Consider the following 24,970-nt stretch of genomic DNA (forward strand, 5'->3'; position numbering starts at 1 on the left):
GATCATAGTTTCATTCTTTTATATGCACAGTACACCTTGCCCTCTACAGATGTACAAAATGCCTCAAAATGTTCAACAACTGTAAGCTGCATACTGAGCTGTATACAGGGAGCTCTGCATTTCCAGAACATTCTGTGCTCTGGTATGTATTGGAGTGTTGCATAATTACACAACTCAGTAATGGGTAAAGAAATACTCCACTAGACATTAGTAGGGGTTAGAAGAAAGAAGAGGTTCAGAAACACAGAAATAAATAAAAATTAAGTAGTTCTTTACTGTGGGATTTCCCAGAAACTTTAATATAACTAACGTGCATGTAAATGTTCAGGAGCATTTCCCAAGCTCATCTGATCACAGAATGCTTCCATCACCCCGTCCACATCTCAGATGTGCCTCATAACATCTTCCAGAACATCCTGATGGATACTTTGACAAGCTTAGGTTCAAAGGGTTTTGTGTTCTGGCAACAGGCGAGGAGGGGGTTGCTGAAGGAAGCACAGGACCCAGAGCTGACACGTAACTCTGCACTGGGAACAAGGGCCCAGCTCCCGGGAAGCTGACCTTTGCAGTCCAAGGGTCCTTTTTCACTCTGGCTTATAGAGGCTGGTGACGAGGCCCTTGGTTGCTCAACTCTCCCTATGCCTGGGTGAGCCATATCTTGGTCTTCCAGTCCCCGTGGGTCATAAAGAAGTTCTGACACGTGGGAACTATAAGTTAGTGGCACTCTGTAGGGAGAGAGAATGAGGGTCAATGCCAGGGGGTGGCTCAGAGGTTAAAGCGTCTGCCTGCAATGCGGGAGACCCAGGTTCGATCCCTGGGTCGGGAAGATCCCCTGCAGAAGGAAATGGCAACCCACTCCAGTACTCTTGCCTGGAGAATCCCATGGAGGGAGGAGCCTGGTAGGCTACAGTCCATGGGGTCGCTCAGCGACAAACTACTAATAACTACTAGTGTTCTTTCCCCCAGGGCAGAGGAAAGCAGAGGAGGATGAAAGATACAGTCTAGCACATACCTAACAGTTCTGTTCTTCTGACCTCTACCATCTGGCAGCGTGAACCTGGGCCAACCTTCTCATCTATAAGACAGGGATACACAATAGCTGAGTGTTCTCATGGAGATTAAATACGACCATGTAAGTGAAAGCGGTGTATGAACCATAATGGCCTTTGCAGATGATGAAAATTACTTTTATTATCACGGTCATTATCATCAGTAGGATTCTCTCCCTGAGTCTATCTGAATAATAACCCAGGGGGAATTTGATTGGAAAATCTATAGCCATGCAAAATTGTCTCACTAGTTTTTTTTTTTAACTTTTTATTTCATATTGGGGTAAAGCCGATTAACAATGTTGTGATGGTTTCTGGTGTAGAGCAAAGGGATTCAGCATAAATACACGTCTCCATTCTCCCCCAAACTCACCTCCATCCAGGCTGCCACATAACACTGAGCAGAGTTCTCTGTGCTATACAGTAGGTCCTTGTTGGTTATCCATTTAAAATATAGCATGTTTCACTAGATTTTAATAAATATCGCAAAGCAGGAGAGAGAGGTACTGCTAACGTCTTTAGAGGAATTCTGTTTTGCTTATTCTCCTGAAACCTTGAAAATGAGCTTAAAGTTCACTTCATCCCACTATTTAATAATCGGTTGTCTCCTACCACCGCTTCAAATGCATCTTGTTAGCAGACGGTTCCTTTGTGAGAGCACTTTAATGACTGATTGACTGAAAAACACCTGCATCTTTCTCCGAGGTGGTGGCTTTCCACAGGGTGGAGCTGAACTGAAGCAGCACATGATGAGTGGGCAGAATATGAGCAGCAGCTTAGGTTTTTCAGGTTTTTCCCATCGCCCCAATTCTATTTTTGCAGACATAACTGTGAGCATAGCTGGGAGGTAGTTTTCATCCACCTTAACCAAACCTGGAGAATCCTAGAACCCCTGAAGCTGGAGCCTAGCTACACTTGTGGTTCTTTTCACTAACAGTCCTTCCTGATGGACTGTTTCTCATCCGATTCACTCCACGTGCCAGTTTGCCAGGGTGCACACTTTGTCCTCTAACTGGCCCAGTAGATCCTCTGTTCTTCCTTTTATTGTGCTAATTGTACTGAATCTGTTTGTTTTGTTTCCCACCAAGCGGCGCCCCTCCCTTCCCCTCCACCCATCCTGTGTGGAAATCCTCCCTTTCTTTCTAAGGTGCCTCCTTCGGGCCACTTGATGCCAAGCCCTGGACAACCGTTGTCTTTAAGGAGCACCCCCACCCCCCACCCCACCACCACGGAGACAACTCCTTTGAGTTGTTCTTTCTGCTTAGACCACCCCACATAGTGTTTGGTCTAACATGTCCCTGCTTGCTTGGAGGGATAGAAATATGCATATGCCCTGAATGGCTTGACTCCTAATACACAAGAGAATTACATCTTTCTACTTTATAAAACCTGAGTACCCCTGACTTCTTCCAAGCTCATCACAATAATCAAAGCAGCAGGAAACTTCTATGCAAGTATATGTACTGGGCTTTCATAGGCGCAATCTCATTAGACCTCGCTCCCCCTCGTCTCTGTGGAGCCTCACTAAGGGGGAAGTAGGTGGCTGAGCAATCTTCTTATTTGAAGTCAACAGGAAGCAGGCAAGGGTGAAGCTACATTTTTAGTGAAGGGGCTAGGAACCTTTTTTTTTTTCTCTCTCTCTTTGTGTTTTATTAATTATTTTTTTTGGTCTCCATCACAGATGAAATTTTCACTGCTAATTCCTTAGAACTGAATCCATTCCTATGGGATTCAGCGCAGTGAAAATAAATTTCAAGCCACAGAGCTAGGAAATGATAACAACAACAAGAAAAAGGGGGCAGGAGGGACCTGGGGACAGCCCACAGGATCAGTTCAGTTCTCAGCTGCTGTTGGGCTTTACAAAGCTTGGCTCATCATAACCTGTTCAACATAGTCCTTCGGGACCTTCAGTTCTTCCGAATTCATTTTGTCAGTGAGAGGTATGCCAGAAAAGAACCACCGCTGACTACCTGGTTCCACTCCTGCTGAATGTAGCTGCCTCTTCACACGGTGCTTTCTCTTGGAGTAAAGAGAAACTTGTTTTAGGGGCTTATTACAAGCTCTATTCTCTACCAAATGTAAGAGTATCTATTATAAAATGTAAACAGGAGCATTATAGCTTGGAATATTCTAGAAAGTAGGCATGAATGTGCCCACACAGCCAAGTATGACCTGCCCAGGGAACCCTCTCTGCTCAGGCTCCACCCCCAATATCACCATAGAGTCTCTCTTCCCTTCATGGATATCTCTAATGGGAGACCCCATCAGAACTCCTCTTTTAAAGAAACATCCAGTCTTGTCCCTTCTCATCCCCTTTTCCTACTTTACTTTCCCTTTTATTACTACCTATCTTTGCCAGTGTCCTCTTATTAGAATGTAAGTTCCTCAAGAGCAGTGATTTTTTTTTCTGCTTTATTCACATACATCTGTGCATGGCATCCGTAGGCACTCAAATATCTGTCAAATGAACAAATCAATGAATGACCACATAGAACTGACAATTACTAAGAACAGTGATTTTTCTCTTTTTTCTGCTTCTTTTAGTAAACCTTCAATACCTGTAAAGGGTAGGAAAGATTGTAATTCAAAAACATTATTGTATTGTATTGTATTTTTGATTGTATTCAAAAACAAAGATTCTTTAAATCATAGATCAGGGCAAGTTTAAAGAATAAGGGCAATAAAGTCATTTACTTTGCGATAACAACATTAAGGTGAACTGCTGGTAAGTCAAGAGCTATTCAACCTTGATGATAAACAATTTGAAAATGTAAATGAACAACAGCAAAGCAAAAAGAAAGAAAAAATATGTCCCAGCAGCCTAGCCTCACTGAAGGAGCCCGAGAACTGTACAAACTGATACCCAACTTTAGAAAAATGACCCAGTGTATAGAATGAACTGACGGTAGGTTCTTAATAACTAACCTGCTCTCTGGGAGACTTGTTACTTTTTTTTCTTTTAAAGTAGTCCTCTTTCTGGATATTGTTGTTGTTGTTCAATTGCTAAGTCATGTCTGACTCTTTGCGACCCCATGGACTGCAGCACACCAGGCTTCCCTGTCCTTCACCATTTCCCGGAGTTTGCTCAAACTCATGTCCATTGAGTGGGTGATACCATCCAACTATCTCATCCTCTGAATATTATTGAATTCAATTTTTAAATATTATTAAGGCTTGCAATAAAACTTGTCAGGCTCTGTGCTTGGCCCTGGGATATCACTATGCCCAAGTCAGACCCAGACCCGTGGGCCCTAGAACTGAGACTCTGGTGCAAAATAGAGATAAATATAGAGACCATTACCACCCAGTGTGATAGGAAAGCAGCATATGTTACAGTGTTGGCAGCTATCTGGTTCTTAAGGTGGTTGGTAGGTGCGTAGGTATTCATTTTTATGACTATGTTTCATAACTTACATATATGTACACATATGTATTTGTTATTTTGCATGTACCAAATTTTACATAATTTAAAAGGTGACATTTAGAGGATGTGGAGGCAGCCAGGGTGTACCTCATCATAACCTAGTGGGTGCCATATGAAAGGTGTAACCAGAATAATGAGTAAGAATGAGCCAGAGAAGGGGAGATAGGCAAAGGGGAGAGGTCTCAGACAGGAGGAGCATGGAGGAGAGGCCTGGATGAGGTGAGGAAAGGCAGGACCTGTCTGAGGAAGGCAGAGTAGTCTAGTGTGGCTGAGTGATGGTGGCCCCGAGCACCGGCCCAGATGCTAAGGATTTTGTGAGCCAGTCCAAGAAACAGAACTTTATCCCAAAGACAATGAGCAGTCATGGAAGGGTTTTGTCCTGAGCTGAGTTATAGGATTAGATCCACGTTTGAGAAACATCATGCAAGCTGCAGGGTGTTTAGTGAACTGAAGGGAACAAGACTGGAAACAGGAAAATCGTTTGAGACACATTTGTTTACTTACACATTTTACAAAGACCAGAAAGTTTGAAAATGCACAACACTGGTAAGAGTGCAGAGAGGCAGAGAATGTAAATCAACATGGCGTCCTTAGAGGGCAGTTTGTCAATATCTATGATAATAAATAATTCATATACCTTTGACCTAACAGTTCTATTGCTACAAATAAATCTGGCAGATAAATTTGCACACCTGATAAGAGATGTATGTGTGAGATGTTCACTGAAGTACCCATAGTATACAGGATAGCTCCTTTTAAAAATGAGTTAGATGGTTCTGTATAGGCATGAAAAGATCTCTTACATGTGTAAATGAGTAAAGCAAGATCTCAAATATTGGGTATGATAGTCTTCCATGCACATAAAATAACATATGTATACACTGATGCATCTGTGATTTTGTTGATGCATAGGAAAATATTTGGCAGGATAAATTGGTTGCCTCTGAAGAGATAGCCTAAAGATCTGGTAGAGGAGAAAATTTACTTTTTATTAATTTTAATTTTGTTTTTGTATGGTAAGGACAGTTAACATGATATCTACTCTCTCAATAAATATTTAAGTGTACAAAACATTATTATTGACTACAGGTACTTTCTTTCTTTTTAATTGCTGAGTATAAATATATATCTATTTATAAATATAAATATATATATATCCACACACACATATATAAATCTTACATCTTCTTAATCTGTTCATCTGTTAATGGACACTTAGTTTGCTTTCATATCTTGGCAGTTATCAATGATGCTGCTGTGAACATGGTATGTAGTGTTTTTTTTTCGCTTTTTTGAATATATACCCAGTCGTGAAATTGCTTGGTCATGTGGTAGTTCTATTTTTAGTTTCCTGAGAAACCTCCATACTGTTTTCCATAGTGGCTGCACCAACTTATATTCCCACCCACAGTGTCCAAGGCTTCCCTTTTCTCTGCAGTCTCACCAGTGTTTGTTGTGTTCTTTTTGATGACAGTCATTCTGTACAGCAGATCTTTAGAACTTACCTTCCTGAACTGAAACTTTGTGTCCACTAATTAATGTTTAATTAAAACATAACACACATGATGGAAAGATCATGCCATGTAAAGCTGTATAGGCATATGTGTATGTATTATATTTTAATTGAACATTATGGGGTTTTGTGCAATTGTGTTTAAGATGGATTTTCTAGTACCTGGTAAAAGATTATATAACCTGTCATTCCTCAGCCAAGACCTGGTCAATCCTTGCTACTCCCAGAGGTCCAGTAAGAAGATGTTTTCAAGGTGGCTTCTACACCTAAGTATTTTCTAAAGAGAGAACAAAAATGGCCCATGGCCCCTAGAAGGCCCTTTTGGAGGCCTGATCCATAGGAGGTGCCTCCTGCTTTGAAAACAGAGTAATGAGGAATCTAACCATAACCTAGTATATCTTTCCATTCCAAACAAAGTCTTGGGTCAAGCTTTCATCCCGTCAGACCATCTCCTGCTCTCCTGCTTGTCTAAACCTTCCTCCAGGCAGCTGCTAAGGCCCTCTGCCCCAGACGGGCCATGGGAGGGCTAGAAATCAGGCCTTGGGAAGGCAGCCTGGAGGGGGCCTCCTGTTAGACAGAGGCCACCCAGCCCACCTTTCCCTCCTACTCTGGCCCGCCCTCCCCTCTGTGCAACCTCGGCAAAGGAGCATGTCTTCTTTCCTGGCCGATGATGCTCAGAGGGAGGAACCAGGCCTGGAGAAGAGGATTCTTTCCCAACACTCACATGCAGCAGGAATCAGAGACCCTTTTCACTTGACTCAGAGGCAGGGGCACCACCCTCAAGGATTCCCAAGCACTTTCCCAGCAGGTGTGCTCAGGTTCATGCTGGTGAAAAAAGTTTTCCTGGAGGTTAGGCGGGGGTTGGAATCTAGCCCGTCCACTTATATTTCTATTCCCCATCCCTTCAGCCTATTTATAAAGAGCTCTTCATTTATAATGTGATGTTTACTTCGGAATACTCCAAGGAACTTCTGCTCCATCTTCCAGCCTCCAAGACCCTGGATAATTGATTTTAAAAGTAGCTCATGGCATATTTGCTCCATGAGGGGGAAAGAGAGTGTAATGTAGAAAAGCAGTTTAAATGGGCAGAAAGACAGGCGAACAATCTTTTTTGTGTTCTAAAAACCTCAAACAAATGTATATGTACATGTAACGGCTAACGATGAGCTAGCAAATTGACTCCGCATCACATGAGATCCAGCGCAAATCAGAACAGGCACGTGGTAAGGTGGAAGAGTGCCGTTACTGCCCTCAGCCAGCTTCCTCTCTGACCACTCCTTTTATTTGTTAATGTTGAGAAATAAATAGGCTATTCTTAAAGGAAAACGAAAAGTGCCTTGCAAACTTCAGCTTGAAAAATTCATTTAAACATAATGTCCTCTCACCAAAGATAAAGGTAACTATATAACATAAATTAACTATATAACATGTATTAACTATATAGCGTATATTAATTTTATAACATACGTTAATTAGCTTGGTTGTGGCAATCATTTCACAATGTATCAAATTTCAAAACATCACAAAGTATATCTCAAATATATGCAATTATATATCAATTAGACCTCAATAAAGTTGGACAAATAAATTTTAAAAAATAATGTCTTCTGTAGTAATTGCATTCAATTATAACAACCACAGCAAAACAGAAGTTTTGATCTTAAACATGGAAAACTGATACTTTTTTTTGGATTGTCTTATAAATCCAAGCACAGGATATAAAATGCTCAGAGAGAACTCACGCTTCATTTTGAGACATGTCAGTGTCAAGTTTTCTTCCTAAGAAACCTCTGGGAAATGTTATATACAACCTGTACCATTAAAGCACCTTCCTGCTTTACTGCACATTGGTTCCTAGGTAATCACTTCATTTGTACTTAAATCATTGCAGAGGCCAAGGCCACGGAGAAGTGGGGCATAAGATGGACAAGTTTTGGTAGTTGGAGGGCACAGGCAGGAAGCATTTCCAGCTGGGATGCTGCCAGAGTGGTATATGATGATGGAGGACCCTGGCCTCTAAGGCAATTGTTTCAAGTGCTGGGAAGGGAGGAGTTTTAGTTTCCTAACACTGCTATAACAAGGAACCAAAAACTGGTTGGCTTAACCAAACAGAAATGTGTCATCTCAGTTCTGGAGGCTTAAAGTCCAAAAGCAAGGTTGTGCTTTCTCTGATGTCTCTGGAGGAGGCTCCATCCCAGCCTCCTCTGGCTTCCAGTGTTTAGGGCGATTCTCGGTTTTTCCTCCCTTGTAGCTGCATGACCCCAGTCATATGGCCTTCTTTCCCTTGAACATCTCTGTCTCTGTGTCCAACTTTCACCTTTTTATAAGGACACCAGTCATCTTGGATTACAGCCCACCCCAGTGACCTCATTTTAAGTTGATTACCTCCATAAACACCCTGTCCCCAAACAAGGTCAGATTCTGAGATATTGGAGATTAGGACATCAGCACATCTTCTTCCGAGGAACACAGTTCAATTTATAGCAAGAGGGGCTTGGAAGACCCCTGGGTGGATGGGGAGAAGGGATGGTACAAGACAGAAGTGGGGCTGGGAGGCTGTCAGCTACCCTGAATCCACTTTTCAGGGATACACAGAGTTGCCTGGATCCCTTCTATCAGGGAAGAAAAACAAAACAAAAACGTGGCCTTCTGAGCCACACAGACCACTACAGAGCCCCATTCTCTGCCTCTAGACTATTGCACAGAGGTGTCTCCTGCACACGGGGCAGACAGTTTAAAGCACAAAGCAAAACAGATTTCTTTCTGTCATTAAGAGAGCTCTCTGGAAAGAGATACCTTTCCTGTGATAAACACAGAGGTGAACACATGCTCTCAGGAGCAATGGCTCAGTGGCTGGCTGGCGGTCGGCCAGAATAAGCACACATCTGCTCACACTCAGCGGGGTACCCTGGGTGGGCAATATTTAAAGTAAAATACAGCAGCTCTAGTGAAGTTTCCGCAGTGGTCACTGGATAAATTGGTGATTTGATAAACTGGTGATTTTGTTGAGGTGGAGAGAAAGACAAGGGTGAGAGAAGGGTGAAATTGAGAAAAAGAACATTTTAATTGATGTAAAAAGTGGAAGCTGTGAGCTTACCAGTCAGAGCAGTCATGATTTGAGTCTGGAAAACCATTTTAAGTTGGACTCCAATTTTTAGAGCATGGGAAGACCTGACCTTATAATCCCATAAATTTGAAAGTGGTTATAGGCATTCACTTCTCAGATAGCTTAAAAGCATGGCCTCTTCTTTTAAGGGGCATGTGATGTTTTTAAGGAAGTTACATGGGTCTAAAACTGACAACGGACTTTTAGGACACATTCATTTTTTATTGACAGTCCACCTAAATATGTAGTTGTGACAGGATGTTAAAAACCATCAGCTGAGCATGTGTCCCTTCCCTTATAAGTGGATTTTCCCATTCGTGGGTAAAACCACGAAGATGCCACACCCAAATTTCCATTGCTAAAGGGTTGACGGTTTCCAGTTTGTTCGTACAAGCAGCAGTGAACCAGCTGACTCTTTAGAGTTCAGAAGAGTCATCTTACCGTCTGTAGGATATTTGAGGGGAAAAGCCTGATTCTAATGTTCAATTACCCTAAGGGACACACCTCTCCTCTGTGAGTAGGATCCCATTGGCAGGAATCTGTCACAGGGCCTCACACAGATGCTGCAGGATGGAAATCAGTCTAATTGTGTGCCCCAGAGGGGAAAACTCAGATATTGGTAGTCTGCCATGGTAGGCAAGGTTGGACAAAAATAAAAAGAAGGCAAGGGCTTTGATAGAAACACAACCTCAAGCCCTAGGTTTCATCTCTCCTTTCCTTCCAACAGATAGACATCAATGTCATAGGTCCCTATTTGTAGAGAGGACCCTGCCCCCCATGAGGTGTATGGTGTAGACACATGGAAGAGAGGAAATATCCCTTTTTCCTTCAGAATAGTCTTTGCCCTGTGACTAATTAGACATACTGTGTGTGTGTATGTGTTAGTCACTCAGTCATGTCTGATTGTGACCCCATCGACTATAGCCCACCAGGGCTCCTCAGTCTATGGAAGTCTCCAGGCAAGAATACCAGAGTGGGTAGTCATGCCCTTCTCCAGGAGATCTTCCCTAACTACGGATTGGACTCAGGTCTCCTGCATTGAAGGCAGACTCCTTACCATGTGAGCCACCAGGGAACATAAGACACAAGGGGAAATGAAACCAGGGAAGAAGAGACGTAAGGGGAAATGAAACAATCAGTGGAGAAAGTTATCTGAACCATGTAAATATCTCTATGTATATCTCATCTGAACTGCTACATAAAAATAACTAGGCATTTTTCCTTCCGTGTCCTCAAAGACTTGGTTGGTGATGTGGGCTTCCCTAGAAGTATGAAGACAGCTCATGCAAGCCCTGAGGAGAAAAATCTGTTTAACTATCTCTTTTAGGGTTTTTTGACTATTCTGCAAATATTCTGATCATGAGCTGACAAGCTATAAGGCCAGGAGCGTCTGAGGCCACCTGGGGAGAGCAGAGACAGGAATACCCTGCTCAGCTGAGAATAACAGTCACCAAGAGGTCAAGCAAATTCAATTTTAAAGAGCACTTGAAAGGGGCAGAAAAGAGGTGACAGGGGGCGGAAGCAGAATATGATGAGGCAATAATTGGAGAGAATAACGGAGGACTCTCAGCTGTTTTACATAACCCTCTCTAAACCTGTACGTTATCAAAGGTTCTCGTATAAGCTGCAGAACCTTGGTCTGCCTAAAAGATGCCAGTAAAGGAGGAGAAGTTTGCAGACACACCCGACTTCCCTTTTCTACATCTTTTTGTCTCCCAGGCTTCCTCCTCTGACTCCCAGATGCCTGGGGTCCTCCCGCTGTCTACTGATTCCTCCAGCAGTTGCTCCATTTCCCCCTGCGCTTACATAGCAAACTGGAATTTTGCTCCTTGATTTAACTTGTGAATGATTGAGAGTTCTAGTAACTTAATTTATTAACCTTCCCACTATGTTTTGCACTTTATAAAGACACAAGAATCAGTTCTTAGTAATACGCTTCAAGGGTCAGTGAAAGTGTTAGTCGCTCCGTTGTGTCCAACTTTTTTGAGACCTGGTGGACTATAGTCAATGGAATTCTCCAGGCAAGAATACTGGAATGGTTTGCCAATCCTTTCTCCAAGGGATCTTCCTGACTCAGGAATTGAACCCAGGTCTCCTGCATTGCAGGCATATTCTTTACTATCTGAGCCCCTCAAGGGTCAGAAGTGGGAAGATATTCTTGTTCTGCCTATTATATTATGGGGTGGTCCTATATCAGGTCTATAACATTCCTCTGAAATAACTGATCTAGTAACTATTTGATCTAGTTAAAGGCCTAGACTTTTCTTAATACCATAAATCTGGGTTTAAAGCAATCATGGGATTGTGTGTTGAATTTTTCCAGTGCAGGGTGTCACATTTTAATTTCCTCACAATTTGATCCTAGAATAATAGAGCCATAGGGTTTTGTTTTAGTTTTGTTTTGTTTTTCTCATTTGTTACAGTTTTGAACCATGACCTATGATGTGAACAGTTTCTTTCCAAAGCACCGCATGACTCAAGGGCTGAGAGCAAGCCAAATATGTAGGACTAGTGGGTATGTTTGGGGAAAAGTTAAGTATAAATGAAAAGCTCTTTGATGGGCTGTATTTGTGGCTGTTTGTCACTGTGCTGATTATGACATTATTGCTACTCTCTGCTGCTTATGACGTAAAACAACAATTTCAACTTGCACAGTGTTTTCGAGTCAGGAATTTGGGAAAGCCCTGCTGAGACAGAGCATTTCTGCTCCACATGCATCAGCTGGGGTGGCTCGGCGGGCTGAAGGGTCCACTCCAGGGCGACTTCTTCACCTGACTGGCAGGTTGGTGCTGGCTCTAGCCTGGGACCTCAATGGCGGCTCCCAGCCTTGGCTCCCTGGCACGTTGGCCTCTCCACGGAGCTGCTTAGGCTTCCTGACAGCATGGTGGCTGGGTTCCAAGACTGAGTGTTCCCAGAGGCCAAGGAGAAAGCCAATGGGCTCCTGCTGACCGAGACATGGAAATCACGTGGCACAATTTCCACTGCATTCAACTGGTCAAATCACTGCCAATCACTGAGTCCAACCCAGATTCAAGAGGAGGGAAATGGGACTCCAGTGCCGAATGATACAGGAGCAAAGAACATGTGGCCATATTTAAATACCCACAGACCTTCTCAGAAAAGAACTATCCTAAAAGCCTATAAAATAGTATTAACTGTGTTATTAAACCTAACATCATATTTCCTCCTCCTCCCTAAATACAATCTCTTATCCACTGGCCACTCTACCACCGGAAACATTAATATTACTTAGTCTTCAGGTTCAAGGTCTCTTTGGGTGCTCACCCAGGCCTGTATTCCTATGGCTGGACCAGACTGTCTATTCACTTTTCCCATAATCCAGCTCAGAAGTGCCAGATGAGTTTTAGTGTTTTTAACTCTTATTAGCAGTTTAACCTTAAAGAAAAGAACAGGAAAACTTCTCTAAACTTCTCTATTTCTTCAACAAATCCTTACGAAATGCCTGTTAGGTCCAGAGCACTGTACCATGTTCTCGAATGTGGAAGAGAAAAAGGAAAGATTTGCTGTTCTCACAGTTGCTTCCAGTCTCACTGGGGAGATGTGCGTGTTCAGAATTAACAGAGAGGAGGAGAAGAAAGCAAGTCTTGGAAATGCTGAATATGGGTTGAGAATGGAAACAGACAACTTTATGTTTTTGACTCAAAACCAGTATTTGTGTGTAGAGGAGTGGCAATCCAGGGTAATGGAGGTGGTCCCCATCAGCAGAAAGTAGACATAGGAACATAAAACCTGGACTCAAGTGATGTACCAAGAGAGCAACACTAGGGTGAAGTGTTAAAGCTCAGGCTCTCCACCAGACTTCCTGACTCTGCTAGCTGTGTGACTTTGGGCAAGTTATTCAACCTCTCTGTGCCTCAGAATCCTTACTTGTTCAGTTCAGTCGCTCGGTCATGTCCAACTCTTTGTGACCCCATGGACTGCAGCACCCCAGGACTCCCTGTCTTGTCTATCACCAACTCCTGGAGTTTACTCAAACTCATGTCCATTGAGTCGGTGATACTATCCAACCATCTCATCCTCTGTCATCCCCTTCTCCTCCTGCCTTCAATCTTTCCCAGCATCAGGGTCTTTTCCAAGGAGTCAGTTCTTTGCATCAGGTGGCCAAAGTATTATAGTTTCAGCTTCAGCATCAGTCCTACCAATGAATCTTCAGGACTGATTTCCTTTAGGATGGACTGGTTGGATCTCCTTGCAGTCCAAGGGACTCTCAAGAGTCTTCTCCAACACCACAGTCCTAAAGCATCAATTCTTCAGTGCTCAGCTTTCTTTATAGTCCAACTCTCACATCCATACATGACTACTGGAAAAACCATAACTTTGACTAGATGGACCTTTGTTAGCAAACTAATGTCTCTGCTTTTGAATATGCTTTCTAGGTTGGTCATAGCTTTTCTTCCAAGGAGCAAGCGTCTTTTAATTTCATGGCTGCAGTCACCATCTGCAGTGATTTTGGAGCCCAAGAAAATTAAAGTCTGTCACTGTTTCCAGTGTTTCCCCATCTATTTGCCACGAAGTGATGGTACCAGATGCCATGATCTCTGTTTTCTGAATGTTGAGTTTTAAGCTAACTTTTTCACTCTCCCCTTTCACTTTCATCAAGAGGCTCTTTAGTTCTTCTTCAATTTCCACCATTAGTGTGGTGTCATCTGCATATCTGAGGTTATTGATATTTCTCCCAGCAATCTTGATTCCAGCTTGTGCTTCATCCAGCCCAGCGTTTCTCATGATGTACTCTGCATAGAAGTTAAATAAGCAGGGTGACAATATACAGCCTTGACATACTTCTTTCTCGATTTGGAACCAGTTGTTCCATGTCTAGTTCTAACTGTTTCTTCCTGACCTGCATACAGATTTCTCAGGAGGCAGTAAGGTGGTCTGGTATTCCCATCTCTTTAAGAATTTCCCAGTTTGTTGTGATCCACACAGTCAAAGGCTTTGGCATAGTCAATAAAGCAGAAAGAGATGTTTTTCTGGAACTCTCTTGCTTTTTTGATGATCCAACAGATATTGGCAATTTGATCTCTGGTTCCTCTGCCTTTTCTAAATCCAGCTTGAACATCTGGAAGTTCACACACTGTTGAGGCCTGGCTTGGAGAATTTTGAGCATTACTTTACTAGAGTGTGACAGGAATAATGACTGTACCTAATGCATAGGATGCTTAAGAGAATTTAGTAAGTTAAGATTTATAAAGCCCTGAGAATAGTGCCCAGCATGCAATAAGTACTACATGAGTATTAGTTATACAAATATACTAAGCCCCCAGTAGGCTTTCCCAGTGGCTCGGTGGTAGTGAATCCACCTGCCAATACAGGAGACATGGGTTTGATCCCCGGATGGGGAAGATCCCCTGGAGACAGGAATGGCGACCCACTCCAGTGTTCTTGCTTGGGAAATCCCATGGGCAGAGGAGCCTGGAGGGCTACAGTCCATGGGGTAGCAAACGACTTGATGTGTTATTGAGACCCAATAGTTTTTACTCATCAACAGTTGCAGAAAGCTCATTCTTAATGCAAAGGACACTTATAATTTGGGAGAGAGAACAACTGAATATACCTGTAAATGCAAATATAGAAGCACAATATTGGCTATGTTGTAAATACCCATGGGTATCTACATGTAATTGAGTTGAATAGAAGGTTATGGTGTTCCTTCTCTGGAGAAGGGCTTTGAGGTTTGGGTAGAATTTGATTATTAATTATTAAATATCACTTAACCAATACATGTGCAGTTCTGGGCTTATGGTTTGAGTGACATGGCCGAGACATACACAGTGACACCGCTGTGAGTGAAAAGGACAAGGTTCATGCTTGTAAACTCCTGGCGTTTACTTCCTGGTGGTGAAATAAAGACGCAGGGTGTGACACAGCACGCACACAGCACACACAGAGGAACAAGCAAGATGCGAGTGTCGGCGAACAGGAGACAAAACAGACCAGAGCAGGTGGCCTGTTCAGTGTAGCACAGGACAGACAAGTAGAAAGCCATCTGGGCTCCGGAGAAGAGGTCAGATGGAAATGGCCTGAGCCAGAGTGTGCAGCCCCTAGAGCTCCCTGCAAACAGTTTCTATCTAATACATGGTGCTACCTGACATCTCAGATCCCAGCTAAGACAAGAGGAGTTAGGTCAGGCAGAGACTATGGCAAGAGTCTTGGTTTCACATAACTTTCTGATTTCAACAGCTGTCAAGCATTAAAACAAGGCCAGTTTCAGAATGTAAAATACAAAAATCAATTGTATTTCTATACACTAACAAAGAATAATATGATAATTGTGTTAAGACAACAGTTCTATTTGCAATGAAATCAAAAGGAATAATATATTTGGGAATAAATTTAACAAAAGAAGTACAAAGCTTCTACTTTGAAAACTACAAAATGTTGTTGAAAGGAATTCAAAAAGACTAAATTAAATAGAAAGATACCCCCATGTTCATGGATTAGAAGAAGTAATGTTTTTAAAAATGATAGTATTAATATAGTTAAAAATGATAGCTCCATCCCCAAATGGATCTACATATTAACACAGTTCCTGTCAAAATCCCCACTGTCTTCTTTGCAGAAATTGATGAGCTGACCTTAAAATTCATATAGAAATTTGATGGACCTCGAACAGCCAAAACAACTTTGAAATAAACTTTGAAAGCACAAAGTTGGAGAACTCACTTCCTCCTTTCAAACCTATTGTAGTGTTATAGTAATCAAAACTGTATCAGTTCTGATGAGATGGATGAAACTGGAGCCGATTATACAGAGTGAAGTAAGCCAGAAAGAAAAACACCAATACAGTATACTAACACATATATATGGAATTTAGGAAGATGGCAATGACGACCCTGCATGCAAGACAGGAAAAAAGACACAGATGTGTATAACGGACTTTTGGTCTCAGAGGGAGAGGGAGAGGGTGGGATGATTTGGGAGAATGGCATTCTAACATGTATACTATCATGTAAGAATTGAATCGCCAGACTATGTCTGACGCAGGATACAGCATGCTTGGGGCTGGTGCATGGGGATGACCCAGACAGATGTTATGGGGAGGGAGGTGGGAGGAGGGTTCATGTTTGGGAACGCATGTAAGAATTAAAGATTTTAAAATTTAAAAAATAAAAAAACTAAAAAAAAAAAAAAAACTGTGATAGCATTAAAAGGATAGACAGATAGATCAATAGAATAGAATTGAAAATCCAGAAGTAAATTCTCATCTTGTCAGTTGGTTTTCTTTAAGAGTGCCAAGGCAATTCAAAGGGGACAGAATAGGTTTTCAACAAATGGTGCTCAGATGACTGGATATCCATTTGCAAAAGAGTGAAGTTGAACTGATTCCTCACAGTTGACAATCAGTAACTCAAAATGGATTATAGACCTAATATAAGAGCTAAAATCAAAAAACTCTTAGAAGAAAATAGAAAAAATTTAATGACCTTCTGTGAGGCAAAGCATGAACAAAAGAAAAATGATTAGACTATCAAAATTAAATACCTTTATACTTCATGAACTAATGCAATGTTTTAGCCAGACAAAAGGAGGGGAAGAGGCTGACAGACAACTTTAAAAAAGTCTCATGAGGTGACTTACTGTGTTTTCTTAGGGAAGCATGAAAAGGAATGAGAGGAAGACTTGTTTTATTTGTGTCAGAACTGAACACAATTACTGTACAAAGCTTGTAAAGCTTCAGCTGCTTTGTCTAGAAGTGCTTTTTAGCTTTTAGGTGTTTCTAGTATTTCCCCAAGCTGCTCACCTGAGCTCACAGAAGACTTAAGAGTTGCATTGCAAAAATGGAAACCATAGCAGTCTCCCACAGCTTTTCATTAGGGCATCTACATCTGAGCCATAAAACGGTGACAGCAAAAGTTGAAGGGACTCGTTTGTGAGGCTATAATCCAATTTATCTCCTAGGCTTCTGCTTTTATATTTCCACATATCATTTTTATAGTTCTTCAGGTCTATGGCATTTTTATATAACTTATTTCACCTAATTACTGTAATAACTATAGAAGATAGATATTATTAACCCTCACTTTATAGCTACGAAGAAACTGAAGCTCAGAGAGTTTATAAGTTATGCAGAGAGAAAAAGCAATCTCTGGCCAGTCTTTCTAAATACAGTAAAAAAAAAAAAAAGAAGAAAGAAATTGTGATAATAGTGATGGCGTCATTGTTGTTGTTCGGTCATTCCGTCATTTCCAACTCTTTGTGACCCCATGGACTGCAGAGTGCCAGCCTTCCCTGTCTTTCACCATCTCCTGGAACTTGCTCAAACTCATGTCTCCTGAGTCAGTGATGCCATCAGATTTTCAAATGTTGCCTGTGTAACAACAGCATGTGATTAAACCACTGGCTAACATTAATAATGCTTTATAACCATATCATTGTATTGGCTACAATATGGGAAAGAAGGCAGAAATTCAAAGTGGAACAAAAAATCACTTCTTGAAATTAGTGCCAATACTAGTGATGTGACTGAGACAACAAGATATTAGAGAGTGTAAATTCAAAAGCAAACCACTATTTTCAAGTTAAATCATCAAGTAAAAGAGAGTTTTCCTAAATGTTCTCTAAACACCCACAATTTGACTATGATACAAGGAAGTACATTAACATTTGTATTTATGATCAATCTGTGGATTAATGCGTTCTGGAACATTTTGATTGTTTGGTGGATTGGTTACTAACTTTGTATGTTGACGCATCCTCTCTATAAGCATACAGATTATGTGAAAAGTACTAATTACACATTCTGAGGTTGTATACCAAGTTCAAATCTAGCTCAAGAGTTTCCTTGATATTCAAGGCTAAGTTAAAGGATAACCATTTCTAAGATTTTCTTCATCTTGATATTATGTATTATTGTGTCAATGTTTTTGAATCCCTTATTTTTTAAATTACACTCAGCTAATGTTACATGTGATCAGATTGGCTAGTTTTCTGTGATTATGGTTTCAGTGTGTCTGCCCTCTGATGCCCTCTCGCAACACCCACCAAAAACAATACTCAGTTGTAGATGTGACTGGTGATAGAAACAAGGTCCAATGCTGTAAAGAGCAATATTGCATAGGAACCTGGAATGTCAGGTCCATGAATCAAGGCAAATTGGAAGTGGTCAAACAGGAGATGGCAAGAGTGAATGCCAACATTCTAGGAATCAGTGAACTAAAATGGACTGGAATGGGTGAATTTAACTCAGACGACCATTATATCTACTACTGTGGGCAGGAATCCCTTAGAAGAGATGGAGTAGCCATCATGGCAACAGAAGAGTCCGAAATGCAGCACTTGGATACAATCTCAAAACAACAGAATGATCTCTGTTCGTTTCCAAGGCAAACCATTCAATATCACAGTAATCCAAGCCTATGCCCCAACCAGTAATGCTGAAGAAGCTGAAGTTGAACGGGTCTATGAAGACCTACAAGACCTTTTAGAACCAACACCCAAAACAGATGTCCTTTTCATTATAAGGGACTGGAATGCAAAAGTAGGAAGTCAAGAAACACCTGGAGTAACAAGCAAATTTGGCCTTGGAGTATGGAATGAAGCAGGGCAAAAGCTAATAGAGTTTTGCCAAGAGAACACACTGGTCATAGCAAACACCCTCTTCCAACAACACAAGAGAAGACTCTATACATGGACATCACCAGATGGTCAACACTGAAATCAGATTGATTATATTCTTTGCAATCAAAGATGGAGAAGCTCTGTACAGTCAGCAAAAACAGGACCAGGAGCTGACTGTGGCTCAGATCATGAACTCCTTATTGCCAAATTCAGACTTAAATTGAAGAAAGTAGGGAAAACCACTAGACCATTCAGGTATGACCTACATCAAATCCCTTATGATTATACAGTGGAAGTGAGAAATAGATTTAAGGGCCTAGATCTGATAGATAGAGTGCCTGATGAACTATGGAATGAGGTTCGTGACATTGTACAGGAGACAGAGATCAAGACCATCCCCATGGAAAAGAAATGCAAAAAAGCAAAATGGCTGTCTGGGGAGGCCTTACAAATAGCTGTGAAAAGAAGAGAAGCAAAAGCAAAGGAGAAAAGGAAAGATATAAGCATCTGAATGCAGTGTTCCAAAGAATAGCAAGAAGAGATAAGAAAGACTTCCTCAGAGATCAATGCAAAGAAATCAAGGAAAACAACAGAATGGGAAAGACTAGAGATCTCTTCAAGAAAATTAGAGATACCAACGGAACATTTCATGCAAAGATGGGCTCGATAAAGGACAGAAATGGTATGGACCTAACAGAAGCAGAAGATATTAAGAAGCGGTGGCAAGAATACACAGAAGAATTGTACAAAAGGATCTTCATGACCCGGATAATCACGATGGTGTGATCACTCACCTAGAGCCAGACATCCTGGAATGTAAAGTCAAGTGGGCGTTAGAAAGCATCACTATGAACAAAACTGGTGGAGGTGATGGAATTCCAGTTGAGCTATTTCAAGTCCTGAAAGATGATGCTGTGAAAGGGCTGCACTCAATATGCCAGCAAATTTGGAAAACTCAGCAGTGGCCATAGGACTGGAAAAGGTCAGTTTTCATTCCAATCCCAAAGAAAGGCAATGCCAAAGAATGCTCAAACTACCACACAATTGCATTCATCTCACACGCTGGTAAAGTAATGCTCAACATTCTCCAAGCCAGGCTTCAGCAATACATGAACCGTGAACTTTCAGATGTTCAAGCTGGTTTTAGAAAAGGCAGAGGAACCAATCAAATTGCCAACATCCGCTGAATCATCAAAAAAGCAAGAGCGTTCCAGAAAAACATCTATTTCTGCTTGACTGTGTGGATCACAATAAACTGTGGAAAATTCTTAAAGAGATAGGAATGCCAGACCACCTGACCTGCCTCCTGAGAAACCTATATGCAGGTCAGGAAGCAACAGTTAGAACTGGACATGGAACAACAGACTGGTTCCAAATAGGAAAAGGAGTACATATATTGTCACCCTGCTTATTTAACTTATATGCAGAGTACATCATGAGAAACGCTGGGCTGGAAGAAGCACAAGCTGGAATCGAGATTGCCAGGAGAAATATCAATAACCTCAGATATGCAGATGACACCACCCTTATGGCAGAAAGTGAAGAGGAGCTAAAAAGCCTCTTGATGAAAGTGAAAGACGAAAAGGTTGGCTTAAAGCTCAACATTCAGAAAACAAAGATCATGGCATCTGGTCCCATCACTTCATGGTAAATAGATGGGGAAACAGTGGAAACAGTGTCAGACTTTCTTTTTTTGAGCCCCAGAATCACTGCAGTTGGTGATTGCAGCCATGAAATTAAAAGATGCTTACTCCTTGGAAGGAAAGCTATGACCAACCTAGATAGCATGTTAAAAAGCAGAGACATTACTTTGCCAACAAAGGTCTGTCTAGTCAAGGCTGTGGTTTTTCCAGTGGTCATGTATGGATGTGAGAGTTGAACTGTGAAGAAAGCTGAGCACTGAAGAATTGATGCTTTTGAACTGTGGTGTTGGAAAAGACTCTTGCGAGTCCCTTGGACTGCAAGAAGATCCAATCAGTCCATTCTAAAGGAGATCAGTCCTGGGTGTTCATTGGAAGGAGTGATGCTAAAGCCTAAGCTCCAGTACTTTGGCCACCTCATGTGAAGAGTTGACTCTTTGGACAAGACTCTGATGCTGGGAAGGATTGGGGGCAGGAGGAGAAGGGGATGGCAGAGGATGAGATGGCTGGATGGCATCACCAACTTGATGGATATGAGTCTGAGTGAACTCCGGAGTTGGTGATGGACAGGGAGGCCTGGCGTGCTGCAATTCATGGGGTCGCAAAGAGTCGGACACAACTGAGTGACTGAACTGAACTGACTGAACTGACTGAATGTTACATATGTGAACTTACAATAAATTCACTGGCACCAGAAATCCTTCCTTCTCACTGTCCTCCAGCCTCAACCAGACACTTCAGGAATGTCCTTTTGATCAGCTGTTCTCAGGAGGGGCTGAAGGGTTTGAGATTCCAGAAGAGAGACTAAGCATCATCCCTAATCTAGTCATTAATCATTAATTGCTTTAATAGTTTAAAATTTATGCAAAGACAGTTCATCCGTAATTATGCATGTATTATACCTTTGGGCATATGAAATGTAAGACAATTTTCTATAATTTTTAAGGGCAAGGTAACAGATGACTTTTCAGACTCTTTTCCAGAGGCTATCAACAAATAGGTTTTTTCTTTTTTCTTCAAGGAAATAATTTTCAAACTTATTTCCCTTAGGAGGTACCCCAGGGACCTCAGAGGGTGTTAGAGGTGGTGAAAGAAGGTATTATGTTTAATCCTTCAACTCACTTCACACAGAGTATTATACTGTTTCTAATAGAGACATTCTTCACAAAGTTTGGGGTTTACCATGACCAGAACACAGATAGAAAACCATTGCTTTAAGACAACTTATAAGGTGTCTGTCTCAAGATATATAGGAAGGTATGTTGAAATTCTCAGAAGCCATGTCAAAACAAGTTAAGTCATTTCAACTTTTAAAAAAATTATGCAACTGTTCTATTTTAGGATGAATATGGTGATTCCCAAAATGAAAAGCAGTAATAGATTATGTAAGTTGAGCATGGTTATTACAAGGAACTCACTCGAGACACCTTTGTTTCTGTGTGTTTGTGTCTATATATGTTGGGCCACCTGAGTCCCCATAACTAATCCTTGCTTGTCCTCAAGTGAAGTTACAGGAATGCTGATAGTATTTCATACCTTCCCTTATGTTGCTTCAAAGAATTTCTCCACCCTACTTCTTTGTCAGTTTGAACCAGTTGACTTGGTTTGCCTGACTTCATGGCAGTTCACTGGCTTGTGGGAGCATCCCAACCTCTCTGCCTGTCTGCTCTGACCTTGCTATTTCAGACTGTGATTATTAGATTCCCAGGTTGCCCTCATTCAAGACTGCATCCAGATCTCTTTTACCAAACTCTTCTCCCAACCAGCCTCAATTCTCAAACCCTCATCCTACATGAGGTTATCAAGGAAAGAGCTCAGAGTAGACTTACTCCACCAAAATGGAAGCACCTTTCACTCTAGATTTTAATCCTGAGCAAAACATTATGAATCAAAGAACAGCACGTCTTTAAAGGAACGTAGACGAGATGGTGATTCAGTCCCGTGATTTTTCCTACCCTCTCCCCAAATCTCGGCTTTTTTAAAGAAATGACCTCTAGAAAAGAATTTACCACCTTCCTAAGATTCAATAATCGTTCTTCTACTCCCTGGTAGGAAATTCATCAAATTCGTTTATATTTTAAAATTAGCTTTTAAAGTAGAAAACACATCTTTTTGCCACATCCTTGGAGACTAGTTGTTAAGACTATGAAATTTTAAAAATTGAATCAGCTATAAAGTCACAGGTCAGTTTATATCAGAAAATGAAATCACAGGCCAGTTCTAAGATTCAACCTGTATAGAATGGGGAAAATACTATTAACTCCCCTCTGGGGTTGGTCTGGAGTCTTAAATGGGTTCCTCTGTGTAAAGTGATTGGAACAGTCTGATGCATAGGAAACACTAAGTAACGTACTTTGTTCTGTGTGGTTATTGGTTGGCAGTGTTATTAGGAACAGGGCTTTGAGTGTTCTGCTCACCCAGTATGACCATACACTTTCAACCAGGTTGCCGAAAAATCACTAGCTAGGAAAGTGATGAATCATTTCCAGTTACAATCCAAATCAGCAGTTTCCTTTGTTCCCAGGACTTTGTTCCCTGGCACCACTCTTAAAGCTGCCAGCTTTTGTTTCTTTGCAAGAAAGAAACTAAAAAGAATTTTAAAATGCTTTTCTATTTCACCATTCCTGCTCCATCCCATGAGAGCCCAAACAAAGTACATCACATGTACGTGACATGGAAATTTTATTTTCCAGGAACAATTTTGGTTACATTTTGACATAGCACTTAGACTTACTAGACAAAGTCTCTCTTATTTACTTAACAAGTCCTTAAAATACTTCCAAACCTTATTTAGCTATGAGGCCTGATCAAATGCCCTCCTTTTTAAGATTTAATCTATTTCATTTAGCCCCAATTTATAAAGAACTCTTCAGGCATTTTTATTAAACATTTTCATGGTAATATTTAGAGTCTATTACTATTATTTAGCAACAAAGGAAGACATTTATCCTTAGAAAATGAAGTACACCACCCATCCACTGTTAACTCCCTTGCATTTATTTCATGGATGTTTTTTTTTTAATTAGAACTTGAGAGAGAACTCGGTAGATATGAGTCAGTGTAATGAAGTAGAAAGAATCCAACATTTGTAGTTAGAAGACTGGGTTTTCAATCCCAGCTCTGTTACACATCAGTTGTGTGGCCCTGGGCATATAAATCCTTTGACCTTTCTGAGTTTTTCCTTATCGATTAAATGGAAATGACAATTCCTGCTTCTCACTTCCTCCCACAGGTATTTTCAGGCACGAAGGTGGCCTGCTATGTAGAACTGGGACAATCTGAACTTGCCCCGCCAGCCTTGCTCTCAAGTCTCCTGACTTCTCCAGCTGGGTCTCCACCGGCCCCCCGCACGCTCAGAGGTTTCATAGCACCCTTACCTACATGTCGCCCTCTTGATTCAGGAGGGAAATATGCAGAATAAATTACCATTTATTCTTATTCACTGATGATTCCAGAGAAGTAATTCTGGGAGACCCCACCGGGCTTAATAAAATTTGAAAACAGATAAGTCTTCCAAACGTGATTATCTTCTAACCGTAATTCACTTAGGAAAAACTGCGATGTCCCCACTGAGTCCTGTTATCAGTCAGGTCACTGGGTCATTCAACAGAATGTCACTGCAAAAGTCATTTTTAAAGATCTCTCTCTCTCACACACACACACAATCTACATCCTGTTGGTAACTGTTAATGGTTGGATAATGAAGTTCTTTTAAAATTCTCAACCATTCCTTGTAAATAAGCTCTGGTAAAGCCAAATTTTAATAACACTTTTATTCATTCAGATCATACCTGCTTCATGTTGTAAGGCTTTATGAAGAGTCAGAAATTATTTGGGTAGTCACATATGCAAGATATATAGCTATAGATATATACACACATATAATTTAGTAATTTGAAATTATTTACCTAAAGTTGATTACACAAATAATGATCACATCTCTGTGCCATTACTTTATAGACCCAAACTAAGTCATTGAGACCAAACACACTTTAAAAAATTTTGGATGAATTTTTCTATCTGTAAAACTGAAAAGACCCATGAGATGCACTATTTTTTCAACAAATTATTTGTAGCCTGTTGTGATCAATGAAAGACATGTTTAGCTGTTTCTCTACTCCTAACCAAGGGCAGTCACACAGCTGCCTAAGCATATGCGTTTTCCCACATGTTCTCAGGATTGGCCCCCATGGTGGCCTTTTCTATTTAATTTTTAAAAATTAAAATTAATTTAATAATAAATTAAAATTTTAATTTAAAATTAAATAATGCATTTCTACTTATATCTTGATAGCACAGCAAACATGCAGCTCTGAGTGCTCCTGGGGAGCAGAGAAAGCCTCTGGAGACCTGGAGCCTGAATCCATGCACCAAAGTGGGGAGGGGGTCCTGAAATTCTCAGGAAATGTGAGGACCAGGTATAAGCTCCCCCCTTGCCCACTCCCTCCTCCTGGAGCGTTGCCGTCTAGATTGAAAATAGGTTAAGGCGAATGTCAAGGAAAGTCTACAAATGGACTGCATGTGGAGCGGTCCCATGTTGCCATGGTAATGGGAAGACAAGGAGGGGGTGTTATAAGCTACTATTTTTAATTCTTAGACTGTTCCAGTAGGATTGTCAGAGTCATCTCTGTGTCCCCTTCCACCTCCCTTACAGCCCTC

General features: G+C 41.2%; 1 protein-coding gene and 1 long non-coding RNA gene across 2 annotated transcripts in view; both read left to right on the forward strand.

Moving 5' to 3' along the window:
- DTNBP1 (dystrobrevin binding protein 1) overlaps nucleotides 1-24,970 on the forward strand; it is a 293,153-nt gene that overhangs the window by 6,039 nt on the left and 262,144 nt on the right. The gene's annotated exons all lie outside the window — the stretch shown is intronic.
- LOC132658311 (uncharacterized) lies at nucleotides 34-23,805 on the forward strand. Its single transcript, XR_009597745.1, has 3 exons — nucleotides 34-142; nucleotides 967-1,132; nucleotides 23,544-23,805. It is a non-coding gene; the product is annotated as an uncharacterized LOC132658311 (long non-coding RNA).

Source organism: Ovis aries, chromosome 20, assembly GCF_016772045.2.
Source record: "Ovis aries strain OAR_USU_Benz2616 breed Rambouillet chromosome 20, ARS-UI_Ramb_v3.0, whole genome shotgun sequence".
Taxonomy (NCBI): Eukaryota; Metazoa; Chordata; class Mammalia; order Artiodactyla; family Bovidae; genus Ovis; species Ovis aries.